The sequence below is a fragment of the Andrena cerasifolii genome, unplaced genomic scaffold (genome assembly GCF_050908995.1).
Source record: "Andrena cerasifolii isolate SP2316 unplaced genomic scaffold, iyAndCera1_principal scaffold0256, whole genome shotgun sequence".
In the NCBI taxonomy this organism is placed as follows: domain Eukaryota; kingdom Metazoa; phylum Arthropoda; class Insecta; order Hymenoptera; family Andrenidae; genus Andrena; species Andrena cerasifolii.
Genome location: NW_027485149.1, coordinates 5901 through 20114, shown reverse-complemented (window position 1 = coordinate 20114; position 14214 = coordinate 5901). Strand labels below are relative to the sequence as shown.

At 20.7% G+C, this 14214-nt stretch overlaps 2 long non-coding RNA genes across 4 annotated transcripts; both read right to left on the bottom strand.

Annotated features, from left to right (window-relative positions):
* Nucleotides 1-36: 36 nt before the first annotated feature.
* On the bottom strand, nucleotides 37-4183 carry LOC143378101 (uncharacterized). The gene is made up of 2 exons (XR_013087506.1): nucleotides 3836-4183; nucleotides 37-1389 (listed from the first exon to the last, which is right to left on the bottom strand). It is a non-coding gene; the product is annotated as an uncharacterized LOC143378101 (long non-coding RNA).
* Nucleotides 4184-5224: 1041 nt separating this feature from the next.
* On the bottom strand, nucleotides 5225-12726 carry LOC143378100 (uncharacterized). 3 transcript variants are annotated; one of them, XR_013087505.1, is made up of 4 exons: nucleotides 10174-12726; nucleotides 8657-10100; nucleotides 8067-8571; nucleotides 5225-5539 (listed from the first exon to the last, which is right to left on the bottom strand). It is a non-coding gene; the product is annotated as an uncharacterized LOC143378100 (long non-coding RNA). The 3 variants fall into 3 exon arrangements; XR_013087503.1 differs by having other exon boundaries at nucleotides 8657-12726; XR_013087504.1 differs by having other exon boundaries at nucleotides 8067-12726.
* Nucleotides 12727-14214: the final 1488 nt, after the last annotated feature.

Sequence of the window (14214 nt, the reverse complement as noted above, 5' to 3'; positions counted from 1 at the left end):
GATAATTTACCTATTTTTCTCTAATTTATTTACCTATTTTTTTCTCTAGTTTATTTACCTATTTTTTTATTTACCTTTTTTCTTTGATTTATTTAGCTATTTATCTCTATTCATACACCTATTTTTTCTCTAGATAATTTACCTATTTTTTCTCTATTTATTTTCCTATTTTTCTCTATTTATTTACCTATTTTTCTCTAGATATTTACCTATTTTTTCCTCTAATTCATTTACCTATTTTTTATTTACCTTTTTTTCTTTGATTTATTTAGCTATTTATCTCTATTTATACACCTATTTTTTCTCTAGATAATATACCTATTTTTTCTCTATTTATTTTCCTATTTTTCTCTATTTATTTACCTCTTTTGTTTTCTCTATTTATTTACCTATTTTTCTCTAGTTATTTACCTATTTTTTCCTCTAATTTATTTCCCTATTTTTTATTTACCTTTTTTTCTTTGATTTATTTAGCTATTTATCTCTATTTATACACCTATTTTTTCTCTATATAATTTACCTATTTTTCTCTATTTATTTTCCTATTTTTTCTCTATTTATTTACCTCTTTTGATTTCTCTACTTATTTACCTATTTTTCTCTGTTTATTTACCTATTTTTCCCTAATTTATTTACCTATTTTTCTCTATTTATTTACCTATTTTTCTCTATTTAGTTACCAATTTTTTCTCTAGTTATTTACACATTTTTCTTTCTCATTTATTTACCTATATTTTTCTCTAATTTCATTACATATTTTTTTATTTACCTTTGTTTCTTTGATTTATTTAGCTATTTATCTCTATTTATACACCTATTTTATCTCCAGATAATTTACCTATTTTTTCTCTATTTATTTTACTATTTTTTCTCTATTTGTTTACCTCTTTTGTTTTCTCTACTTATTTACCTATTTTCCTCTAATTTCTTTACCTATTTTTTATTTACCTTTTTTTCCTTGATTTATTTAGCAATTTTTCCCTATTTTATTTACCTATTTTTCTCTATTTATTTACCTATTTTTCTCTATTTTATTTACCTATTTTTCTCTGTTTATTTACCTATTTTTCCCTATTTTATTTAACTATTTTTTCTCTATTTATTTACCTCTTTTGTTTTCTCTATTTATTTACCTTTTTTCTCTAGTTGTCTACCTCTTTTTTCTGTATTTATTTACCTACTTTGTTTTCTCTACTTCATTACCTATTTTTCTCTATTTATTTGCCTATTTTTTTCTCTAAATTATTTACCTATTTTTCTCTATTTATTTACCTATTTTCTGTTCTTATTTACCTCCTTTGTATTCTCTACTTCATTACCTATTTTTCACTATTTCTTTATCTATTTTTTTCTCTAATTTATTTACCTATGTTTTCTCTGTTTATTTACCTACATTTTCTCTAATTATATTTACCTACTTTTTCTCTATTTATTTACCTATTTTTTCGCTAGTTATTTACCTATTTTTTTCTCTCATTTATTTACCTATTTTTTCTCTGTTTAGTTACCCATTTTTTTCTCTAATTTATTTACCTATTTTTTTATTTACCTTTTTTCCCTTGATTTATTTAGCTATTTTTCTCTATTTATACACCTACTTTTTCTCTAGTTTATTTACCTATTTTTATCTATTTATTTGCCTATTTTTTCTCTATTTTATTTACCTATTTTCTTATGTACTTATTTACCTCTTTTTCTCTATTTATTTACCTATTTTTCTCTGTTTATTTACCTATTTTTCCTTTAATTTCTTTACCTATTGTTTTATTTACCTTTTTTTCTTTGATTTATTTAGCTATTTATCTATATTTATACACCTATTTTTTCTCTAGATAATTTACCTATTTTTCTCTATTTATTTCCCTATTGTTTCTCTAGTCATTTACCTATATTTTCTCTCATTTATTTTCCTATTTTTCTTTGTTTATTTACCTATTTTTCCTTTAATTTATTTACCTATTTTTTTATTTACCTTTTTTCTTTGATTTATGTAGCTATTTATCTATATTTATACACCTATTTTTTCTCTAGTTTATTTACCTATTTTTTTATTTACCTTTTTTTCTTTGATTTATTTAGCTATTTATCTCTATTTATACACCTATTTTTCTCTAGATAATTTACCTATTTTTCTCTATTTATTTTCCTATTTTTCTCTATTTATTTACCTCTTTTGTTTTCTCTAGTCATTTACCTATATTTTCTCTCATTTATTTTCCTATTTTTCTCTGTTTATTTACCTATTTTTCCTTTAATTTATTTACGTATTTTTTTATTTACCTTTTTTTCTTTGATTTATGTAGCTATTTATCTATATTTATACACCAATTTTTTCTCTAGATAATTTACCTATTTTTTCTCTAATTTATTTACCTATTTTTTTCTCTAGTTTATTTACCTATTTTTTTATTTACCTTTTTTCTTTGATTTATTTAGCTATTTATCTCTATTCATACACCTATTTTTTCTCTAGATAATTTACCTATTTTTTCTCTATTTATTTTCCTATTTTTCTCTATTTATTTACCTATTTTTCTCTAGATATTTACCTATTTTTTCCTCTAATTCATTTACCTATTTTTTATTTACCTTTTTTTCTTTGATTTATTTAGCTATTTATCTCTATTTATACACCTATTTTTTCTCTAGATAATATACCTATTTTTTCTCTATTTATTTTCCTATTTTTCTCTATTTATTTACCTCTTTTGTTTTCTCTATTTATTTACCTATTTTTCTCTAGTTATTTACCTATTTTTCCTCTAATTTATTTCCTTATTTTTTTATTTACCTTTTTTTCTTTGATTTATTTAGCTATTTATCTCTATTTATACACCTATTTTTTCTCTATATAATTTACCTATTTTTCTCTATTTATTTTCCTATTTTTTCTCTATTTATTTACCTCTTTTGATTTCTCTACTTATTTACCTATTTTTCTCTGTTTATTTACCTATTTTTCCCTAATTTATTTACCTATTTTTCTCTATTTATTTACCTATTTTTCTCTATTTAGTTACCAATTTTTTCTCTAGTTATTTACACATTTTTCTTTCTCATTTATTTACCTATATTTTTCTCTAATTTCATTACATATTTTTTTATTTACCTTTGTTTCTTTGATTTATTTAGCTATTTATCTCTATTTATACACCTATTTTATCTCCAGATAATTTACCTATTTTTTCTCTATTTATTTTACTATTTTTTCTCTATTTGTTTACCTCTTTTGTTTTCTCTACTTATTTACCTATTTTCCTCTAATTTCTTTACCTATTTTTTATTTACCTTTTTTTCCTTGATTTATTTAGCAATTTTTCCCTATTTTATTTACCTATTTTTCTCTATTTATTTACCTATTTTTCTCTATTTTATTTACCTATTTTTCTCTGTTTATTTACCTATTTTTCCCTATTTTATTTAACTATTTTTTCTCTATTTATTTACCTCTTTTGTTTTCTCTATTTATTTACCTTTTTTCTCTAGTTGTCTACCTCTTTTTCTGTATTTATTTACCTACTTTGTTTTCTCTACTTCATTACCTATTTTTCTCTATTTATTTGCCTATTTTTTTTATTTACCTTTTTTCCCTTGATTTATTTAGCTATTTTTCTCTATTTATACACCTACTTTTTCTCTAGTTTATTTACCTATTTTTATCTATTTATTTGCCTATTTTTTCTCTATTTTATTTACCTATTTTCTTATGTACTTATTTACCTCTTTTTCTCTATTTATTTACCTCTATTTCCTCTATTTATTTACCTATTTTTCTCTATATATTTACCTATTTTTTTCTCTCATTTATTTACGTATTTTTTCTCTGTTTATTTACCTATTTTTTCCTCTAATTTATTTACCTATTTTTTTATTTAACTTTTTTTCTTTGGTTTATTTACCTATTTTTCTCTATTTATTTACCGATTTTTCTCTGTTTATTTACCTATTTTTTCCTTTAATTTCTTTACCTATTGTTTTATTTACCTTTTTTTCTTTGATTTATTTAGCTATTTATCTATATTTATACACCTATTTTTTCTCTAGATAATTTACCTATTTTTCTCTATTTATTTCCCTATTGTTTCTCTAGTCATTTACCTATATTTTCTCTCATTTATTTTCCTATTTTTCTTTTTTTATTTACCTATTTTTCCTTTAATTTACTTACCTATTTTTTTATTTACCTTTTTTCTTTGATTTATGTAGCTATTTATCTATATTTATACACCTATTTTTCTCTAGATAATTTACCTATTTTTTTCTCTATTTATTTTCCTATTTTTTCTCTATTTATTTACCTCTTTTGTTTTCTCTACTTCATTAACTATTTTTCTCTGTTTATTTACCTATTTTTTCCTCTAATTTATATACCAATTTTTTTATTTATCTTTTTTCCTTTGGTTTATTTACCTATTTTTCTCTATTTATACACCTATTTTTTCTCTACCTAATTTACCTATTTTTCGGTATTTATTTACCTATTTTTTTCTCTATTTATTTACCTCTTTTGTTTTCTCTATTTATTTACCTATTTTTCTCTAGATAATTTACCTATTTTTTCTCTATTTATTTACCTATTTTTCTCTATTTATTTTCCAATTTTTTCTCTATTCATTTACTTTTTTCTATTTAATTACCTCTTTCTTTCTCTAATTTATACACCTATATTTTCTCTATTTATTTACCTATTTTTCTCTATTTATTTACCTATTGTTTCTCTAGTCTTTTACCTATATTTTCTCTCATTTATTTTCCTATTTTTCTCTGTTTATTTACCTATTTTTCCTTTAATTTATTTACGTATTTTTTTATTTACCTTTTTTCCTTTGATTTATGTAGCTATTTATCTATATTTATACACCTATTTTTTCTCTAGATAATTTACCTATTTTTTCTCTAATTTATTTACCTATTTTTTTCTCTAGTTTATATACCTATTTTTTATTTACCTTTTTTTCTTTGATTTATTTAGCTATTTATCTCTATTTATACATCTATTTTTTCTCTAGATAATATACCTATTTTTTCTCTATTTATTTTCCTATTTTTCTCTATTTATTTACCTCTTTTGTTTTCTCTATTTATTTACCTATTTTTCTCTAGTTATTTACCTATTTTTTCCTCTAATTTATTTACCTATTTTTTTATTTACCTTTTTTTCTTTGATTTATTTAGCTATTTATCTCTATTTACACACCTATTTTTTCTCTATATAATTTACCTATTTTTCTCTATTTATTTTCCTATTTTTTCTCTATTTATTTACCTCTTTTGTTTTCTCTACTTATTTACCTATTTTTCTCTGTTTATTTACCTATTTTTCCCTATTTTATTTACCTATTTTTCTCTATTTATTTACCTATTTTTCTCTATTTAGTTACCTCTTTTTTTCCTCTGTTTATTTACGAATTTTTTCTCTAGTTATTTACCCATTTTTCTTTCTCATTTATTTACCTATTTTTTGCTCTAATTTCTTTACCTATTTTTTATTTACCTTTTTTCCTTGATTTATTTAGCAATTTTTCCCTATTTTATTTACCTATTTTTCTCTATTTATTTACCTATTTTTCTCTATTTATTTACCTATTTTTCTCTAGTTATTTACCTATTTTTTTCCACTAATTTATTTACCTATTTTTTATTTACCTTTTTTTCTTTGATTTATTTAGCTATTTATCTCTATTTATACACCTATTTTTTCTCTAGATAATATACCTATTTTTTCCCTATTTTATTTACCTATTTTTCTCTATTTATTTGCCTATTTTTTCCTCTAATTTATTTACCTATTTTTTATTTACCTTTTTTTCCTTGATTTATTTAGCAATTTTTCCCTATTTTATTTACCTATTTTTCTCTATTTATTTACCTATTTTCTCTATTTTATTTACCTATTTTCTCTGTTTATTTACCAATTTTTTCTCTAGTTATTTACCTATTTTTTCCTCTAATTTATTTACCTATTTTTTTATTTACCTTTTTTTCTTTGATTTATTTAGCTATTTATCTCTATTTATACACCTATTTTTTCTCTATATAATTTACCTATTTTTCTCTATTTATTTTCCTATTTTTTCTCTATTTATTTACCTCTTTTGTTTTCTCTACTTATTTACCTATTTTTCTCTGTTTATTTACCTATTCTTCCCTATTTTATTTACCTATTTTTCTCTATTTATTTACCTATTTTTCTGTATTTAGTTACCAATTTTTTCTCTAGTAATTTACGCATTTTTCTTTCTCATTTATTTACCTATATTTTCCTCTAATTTCATTACATATTTTTTTATTTACCTTTTTTTCTTTGATTTATGTAGCTATTTATCTATATTTATACACCTATTTTTTCTCTAGATAATTTACCTATTTTTTCTCTAATTTATTTACCTATTTTTTTCTCTAGTTTATTTACCTATTTTTTTATTTACCTTTTTTCTTTGATTTATTTAGCTATTTATCTCTATTCATACACCTATTTTTCCCTAGATAATTTACCTATTTTTTCTCTATTTATTTTCCTATTTTTTTCTATTTATTTACCTCTTTTGTTTTCTCTATTTATTTACCTATTTTTCTCTAGTTATTTACCTATTTTTTCCTCTAATTCATTTACCTATTTTTTATTTACCTTTTTTTCTTTGATTTATTTAGCTATTTATCTCTATTTATACACCTATTTTTTCTCTAGATAATATACCTATTTTTCTCTATTTATTTTCCTATTTTTCTCTATTTATTTACCTCTTTTGTTTTCTCTATTTATTTACCTATTTTTCTCTAGTTATTTACCTATTTTTTCCTCTAATTTATTTACCTATTTTTTATTTACCTTTTTTTCTTTGATTTATTTAGCTATTTATCTCTATTTATACACCTATTTTTTCTCTATATAATATACCTATTTTTTCTCTATTTATTTTCCTATTTTTCTCTATTTATTTACCTCTTTTGTTTTCTCTATTTATTTACCTATTTTTCTCTAGTTATTTACCTATTTTTTCCTCTAATTTATTTACCTATTTTTTTATTTACCTTTTTTTCTTTGATTTATTTAGCTATTTATCTCTATTTATACACCTATTTTTTCTCTAGATAATATACCTATTTTTTCCCTATTTTATTTACCTATTTTTCTCTATTTATTTGCCTATTTTTTCCTCTAATTTATTTACCTATTTTTTATTTACCTTTTTTTCTTTGATTTATTTAGCTATTTATCTCTATTTATACACCTATTTTTTCTCTATATAATATACCTATTTTTTCTCTATTTATTTTCCTATTTTTCTCTATTTATTTACCTCTTTTGTTTTCTCTATTTATTTACCTATTTTTCTCTAGTTATTTACCTATTTTTTCCCTATTTTATTTACCTATTTTTCTCTATTTATTTACCTATTTTTCCTTTAATTTATTTACGTATTTTTTTATTTACCTTTTTTCCTTTGATTTATGTAGCTATTTATCTCTATTTATACACCTATTTTTTCTCTATATAATTTACCTATTTTTCTCTATTTATTTTCCTATTTTTTCTCTATTTATTTACCTCTTTTGTTTTCTCTACTTATTTACCTATTTTTCTCTGTTTATTTACCTATTTTTCCCTATTTTATTTACCTATTTTTCTCTATTTATTTACCTATTTTTCTCTATTTAGTTACCAATTTTTTCTCTAGTTATTTACACATTTTCTTTCTCATTTATTTACCTATATTTTTCTCTAATTTCATTACATATTTTTTTATTTACCTTTGTTTCTTTGATTTATTTAGCTATTTATCTCTATTTATACACCTATTTTATCTCCAGATAATTTACCTATTTTTCTCTATTTATTTTACTATTTTTTCTCTATTTGTTTACCTCTTTTGTTTTCTCTACTTATTTACCTATTTTCCTCTAATTTCTTTACCTATTTTTTATTTACCTTTTTTTCCTTGATTTATGTAGCAATTTTTCCCTATTTTATTTACCTATTTTTCTCTATTTATTTACCTATTTTCCTCTATTTTATTTACCTATTTTTCTCTGTTTATTTACCTATTTTTCCCTATTTTATTTACCTATTTTTTCTCTATTTATTTACCTCTTTTGTTTTCTCTATTTATTTACCTTTTTTCTCTAGTTGTCTACCTCTTTTTTCTGTATTTATTTACCTACTTTGTTTTCTCTACTTCATTACCTATTTTTCTCTATTTATTTGCCTATTTTTTTATTTACCTTTTTTCCCTTGATTTATTTAGCTATTTTTCTCTATTTATACACCTACTTTTTCTCTAGTTTATTTACCTATTTTTATCTATTTATTTGCCTATTTTTTCTCTATTTTATTTACCTATTTTCTTATGTACTTATTTACCTCTTTTTCTCTATTTATTTACCTCTATTTCCTCTATTTATTTACCTATTTTTCTCTATATATTTACCTATTTTTTTCTCTCATTTATTTACGTATTTTTCTCTGTTTATTTACCTATTTTTTCCTCTAATTTATTTACCTATTTTTCTCTATTTATTTACCTCCTTTGTTTTCTCTATTTATTTACCTTTTTTCCTCTATTTATTTACCTATTTTTTTTAATTAGCTATTTTTCTCTATTTATACACCTACTTTTTCTCTAGTTTATTTACCTATTTTTATCTATTTATTTACCTATTTTTTCTCTACTTTATTTACCTCTTTTTTCTGTATTTATTTACCTACTTTGTTTTCTCTACTTCATTAACTATTTTCCTCTAATTTATTTACCTATTTTTTTATTTAACTTTTTCTCTTTGGTTTATTTACCTATTTTTCTCTATTTATTTACCTATTTTTTCTCTAGATATTTACCTATTTTTTCTCTCATTTATTTACCTATTTTTTCTCTGTTTATTTACCTATTTTTTCCTTTAATTTCTTTACCTATTGTTTTATTTACCTTTTTCTTTGATTTATTTAGCTATTTATCTATATTTATACACCTATTTTTTCTCTAGATAATTTACCTATTTTTCTCTATTTATTTACCTATTGTTTCTCTAGTCATTTACCTATATTTTCTCTCATTTATTTTCACATTTTTCTCTGTTTATTTACCTATTTTTCCTATAATTTATTTACGTATTTTTTTATTTACCTTTTTTCCTTTGATTTATGTAGCTATTTATCTAAATTTATACACCTATTTTTTCTCTAGATAATTTACCTATTTTTTCTCGAATTTATTTACCTATTTTTTTCTCTAGTTTATATACCTATTTTTTATTTACCTTTTTTTCTTTGATTTATTTAGCTATTTATCTCTATTTATACACCAATTTTTTCTCTAGATAATTTACCTATTTTTTCTCTATTTATTTTCCTATTTTTCTCTATTTATTTACCTCTTTTGTTTTCTCTACATATTTACCTATTTTTCTCTGTTTATTTACCTATTTTTCCCTATTTTATTTACCTATTTTTTCTCTATTTATTTACCTCTTTTGTTTTCTCTATTTATTTACCTTTTTTCTCTAGTTGTTTACCTCTTTTTTCTGTATTTATTTACCTACTTTGTTTTCTCTACTTCATTACCTATTTTTCTCTATTTATTTGCCTATATTTTTCTCTAAATTATTTACCTATTTTTCACTATTTCTTTATCTATTTTTTTCTCTAATTTATTTACCTATGTTTTTTCTGTTTATTTACCTACTTTTTCTCTATTATATTTACCTACTTTTTCTCTATTTATTTACCTATTTTTCGCTAGTTATTTACCTATTTTTTTCTCTAATTTATTTACCTATTTTTTTATTTACCTTTTTTCCCTTGATTTATTTAGCTATTTTTCTCTATTTATACACCTACTTTTTCTCTAGTTTATTTACCTATTTTTATCTATTTATTTGCCTATTTTTTCTCTATTTTATTTACCTATTTTCTTATGTACTTATTTACCTCTTTTTCTCTATTTATTTACCTCTATTTCCTCTATTTATTTACCTATTTTTTCTCTATATATTTACCTATTTTTTTATTTAACTTTTTTCCTTTGGTTTATTTACCTATTTTTCTCTATTTATACACCTATTTTTTCTCTACCTAATTTACCTATTTTTCTGTATTTATTTACCTATTTTTTTCTCTATTTATTTACCTCTTTTGTTTTCTCTATTTATTTACCTATTTTTCTCTAGATAATTTACCTATTTTTTCTCTATTTATTTACCTATTTTTTCTCTATTTATTTTCCAATTTTTTCTCTATTCATTTACTTTTTTCTATTTATTTACCTCTTTCTTTCTCTAATTTATACACCTATACTTTCTCTATTTATTTACCTATTGTTTCTCTAGTCATTTACCTATATTCTCTCTCATTTATTTTCCTATTTTTCTCTGTTTATTTACCTATTTTTCCTTTAATTTATTTACGTATTTTTTTATTTACCTTTTTTTCTTTGATTTATGTAGCTATTTATCTCTATTTATACACCTATTTTTTCTCTAGATAATTTACCTATTTTTTCTTTAATCTATTTGCCTATTTTTTTTTCTAGTTTATTTACCTATTTTTTTATTTTCCTTTTTTTCTTTGATTTATTTAGCTATTTATCTCTATTTATACACCTATTTTTTCTCTAGATAATTTACCTATATTTTCTCTATTTATTTACCTATTTTTCTCTAGTCATTTACCTATATTTTCTCTCATTTATTTTCACATTTTTCTCTGTTTATTTACCTATTTTTCCTATAATTTATTTACGTATTTTTTTATTTACCTTTTTTCCTTTGATTTATGTAGCTATTTATCTAAATTTATACACCTATTTTTTCTCTAGATAATTTACCTATTTTTTCTCGAATTTATTTACCTATTTTTTTCTCTAGTTTATATACCTATTTTTTATTTACCTTTTTTTCTTTGATTTATTTAGCTATTTATCTCTATTTATACACCAATTTTTTCTCTAGATAATTTACCTATTTTTTCTCTATTTATTTTCCTATTTTTCTCTATTTATTTACCTCTTTTGTTTTCTCTACATATTTACCTATTTTTCTCTGTTTATTTACCTATTTTTCCCTATTTTATTTACCTATTTTTTCTCTATTTATTTACCTCTTTTGTTTTCTCTATTTATTTACCTTTTTTCTCTAGTTGTTTACCTCTTTTTTCTGTATTTATTTACCTACTTTGTTTTCTCTACTTCATTACCTATTTTTCTCTATTTATTTGCCTATATTTTTCTCTAAATTATTTACCTATTTTTCACTATTTCTTTATCTATTTTTTTCTCTAATTTATTTACCTATGTTTTTTCTGTTTATTTACCTACTTTTTCTCTATTATATTTACCTACTTTTTCTCTATTTATTTACCTATTTTTCGCTAGTTATTTACCTATTTTTTTCTCTAATTTATTTACCTATTTTTTTATTTACCTTTTTTCCCTTGATTTATTTAGCTATTTTTCTCTATTTATACACCTACTTTTTCTCTAGTTTATTTACCTATTTTTATCTATTTATTTGCCTATTTTTTCTCTATTTTATTTACCTATTTTCTTATGTACTTATTTACCTCTTTTTCTCTATTTATTTACCTCTATTTCCTCTATTTATTTACCTATTTTTTCTCTATATATTTACCTATTTTTTATTTAACTTTTTTCCTTTGGTTTATTTACCTATTTTTCTCTATTTATACACCTATTTTTTCTCTACCTAATTTACCTATTTTTCTGTATTTATTTACCTATTTTTTTCTCTATTTATTTACCTCTTTTGTTTTCTCTATTTATTTACCTATTTTTCTCTAGATAATTTACCTATTTTTTCTCTATTTATTTACCTATTTTTTCTCTATTTATTTTCCAATTTTTTCTCTATTCATTTACTTTTTTCTATTTATTTACCTCTTTCTTTCTCTAATTTATACACCTATACTTTCTCTATTTATTTACCTATTGTTTCTCTAGTCATTTACCTATATTCTCTCTCATTTATTTTCCTATTTTTCTCTGTTTATTTACCTATTTTTCCTTTAATTTATTTACGTATTTTTTTATTTACCTTTTTTTCTTTGATTTATGTAGCTATTTATCTCTATTTATACACCTATTTTTTCTCTAGATAATTTACCTATTTTTTCTTTAATCTATTTGCCTATTTTTTTCTCTAGTTTATTTACCTATTTTTTTATTTTCCTTTTTTTCTTTGATTTATTTAGCTATTTATCTCTATTTATACACCTATTTTTTCTCTAGATAATTTACCTATATTTTCTCTATTTATTTACCTATTTTTCTCTATTTATTTACCTATTGTTTCTCTAGTCTTTTACCTATATTTTCTCTCATTTATTTTCCTATTTTTCTCTGTTTATTTACCTATTTTTCCTTTAATTTATTTACGTATTTTTTTATTTACCTTTTATCCTTTGATTTATGTAGCTATTTATCTATATTTATACACCTATTTTTTCTCTAGATAATTTACCTATTTTTTCTCTAATTTATTTACCTATTTTTTTCTCTAGTTTATATACATATTTTTTATTTACCTTTTTTTCTTTGATTTATTTAGCTATTTATCTCTATTTATACACCAATTTTTTCTCTAGATAATTTACCTATTTTTTCTCTATTTATTTTCCTATTTTTCTCTATTTATTTACCTCTTTTGTTTTCTCTACATATTTACCTATTTTTCTCTGTTTATTTACCTATTTTTCCCTATTTTATTTACCTATTTTTTCTCTATTTATTTACCTCTTTTGTTTTTCTCTATTTATTTACCTTTTTTCTCTAGTTGTTTACCTCTTTTTTCTGTATTTATTTACCTACTTTGTTTTCTCTACTTCATTACCTATTTTTCTCTATTTATTTGCCTATATTTTTCTCTAAATTATTTACCTATTTTTCACTATTTCTTTATCTATTTTTTTCACTAATTTATTTACCTATGTTTTCTCTGTTTATTTACCTACTTTTTCTCTATTATATTTACCTACTTTTTCTCTATTTATTTACCTATTTTTCGCTAGTTATTTACCTATTTTTTTCTCTAATTTTATTTACCTATTTTTTTATTTACCTTTTTTCCCTTGATTTATTTAGCTATTTTTCTCTATTTATACACCTACTTTTTCTCTAGTTTATTTACCTATTTTTATCTATTTATTTGCCTATTTTTTCTCGATTTTATTTACCTATTTTCTTATGTACTTATTTACCTCTTTTTCTCTATTTATTTACCTCTATTTCCTCTATTTATTTACCTCTATTTCCTCTATTTATTTACCTATTTTTTCTCTATATATTTACCTATTTTTTTATTTAACTTTTTTCCTTTGGTTTATTTACCTATTTTTCTCTATTTATACACCTATTTTTTCTCTACCTAATTTACCTATTTTTCTGTATTTATTTACCTATTTTTCTCTATTTATTTACCTCTTTTGTTTTCTCTATTTATTTACCTATTTTTCTCTAGATAATTTACCTATTTTTTCTCTATTTATTTACCTATTTTTTCTCTATTTATTTTCCAATTTTTTCTCTATTCATTTACTTTTTTCTATTTATTTACCTCTTTCTTTCTCTAATTTATACACCTATATTTTCTCTGTTTATTTACCTATTTTTCTCTATTTATTTACCTATTGTTTCTCTAGTCATTTACCTATATTCTCTCTCATTTATTTTCCTATTTTTCTCTGTTTATTTACCTACTTTTCCTTTAATTTATTTACGAATTTTTTTATTTACCTTTTTTTCTTTGATTTATGTATCTATTTATCTCTATTTATACACCTATTTTTCTCTAGATAATTTACCTATTTTTTCTCTAATCTATTTGCCTATTTTTTTCTCTAGTTTATTTACCTATTTTTTTATTTACCTTTTTTCTTTGATTTATTTAGCTATTTATACCTATTTATACACCTATTTTTTCTCTAGATAATTTACCTATTTTTCTCTATTTATTTTCCTATTTTTCTCTATTTATTTACCTCTTTTGTTTTCTCTAGTCATTTACCTATATTTTCTCTCATTTATTTTCCTATTTTTCTCTGTTTATTTACCTACTTTTTCTCTATTATATTTACCTACTTTTTCTCTATTTATTTACCTATTTTTCGCTAGTTATTTACCTATTTTTTTCTCTAATTTATTTACCTATTTTTTATTTACCTTTTTTCCTTTGATTTATTTAGCTATTTTTCTCTATTTATACACC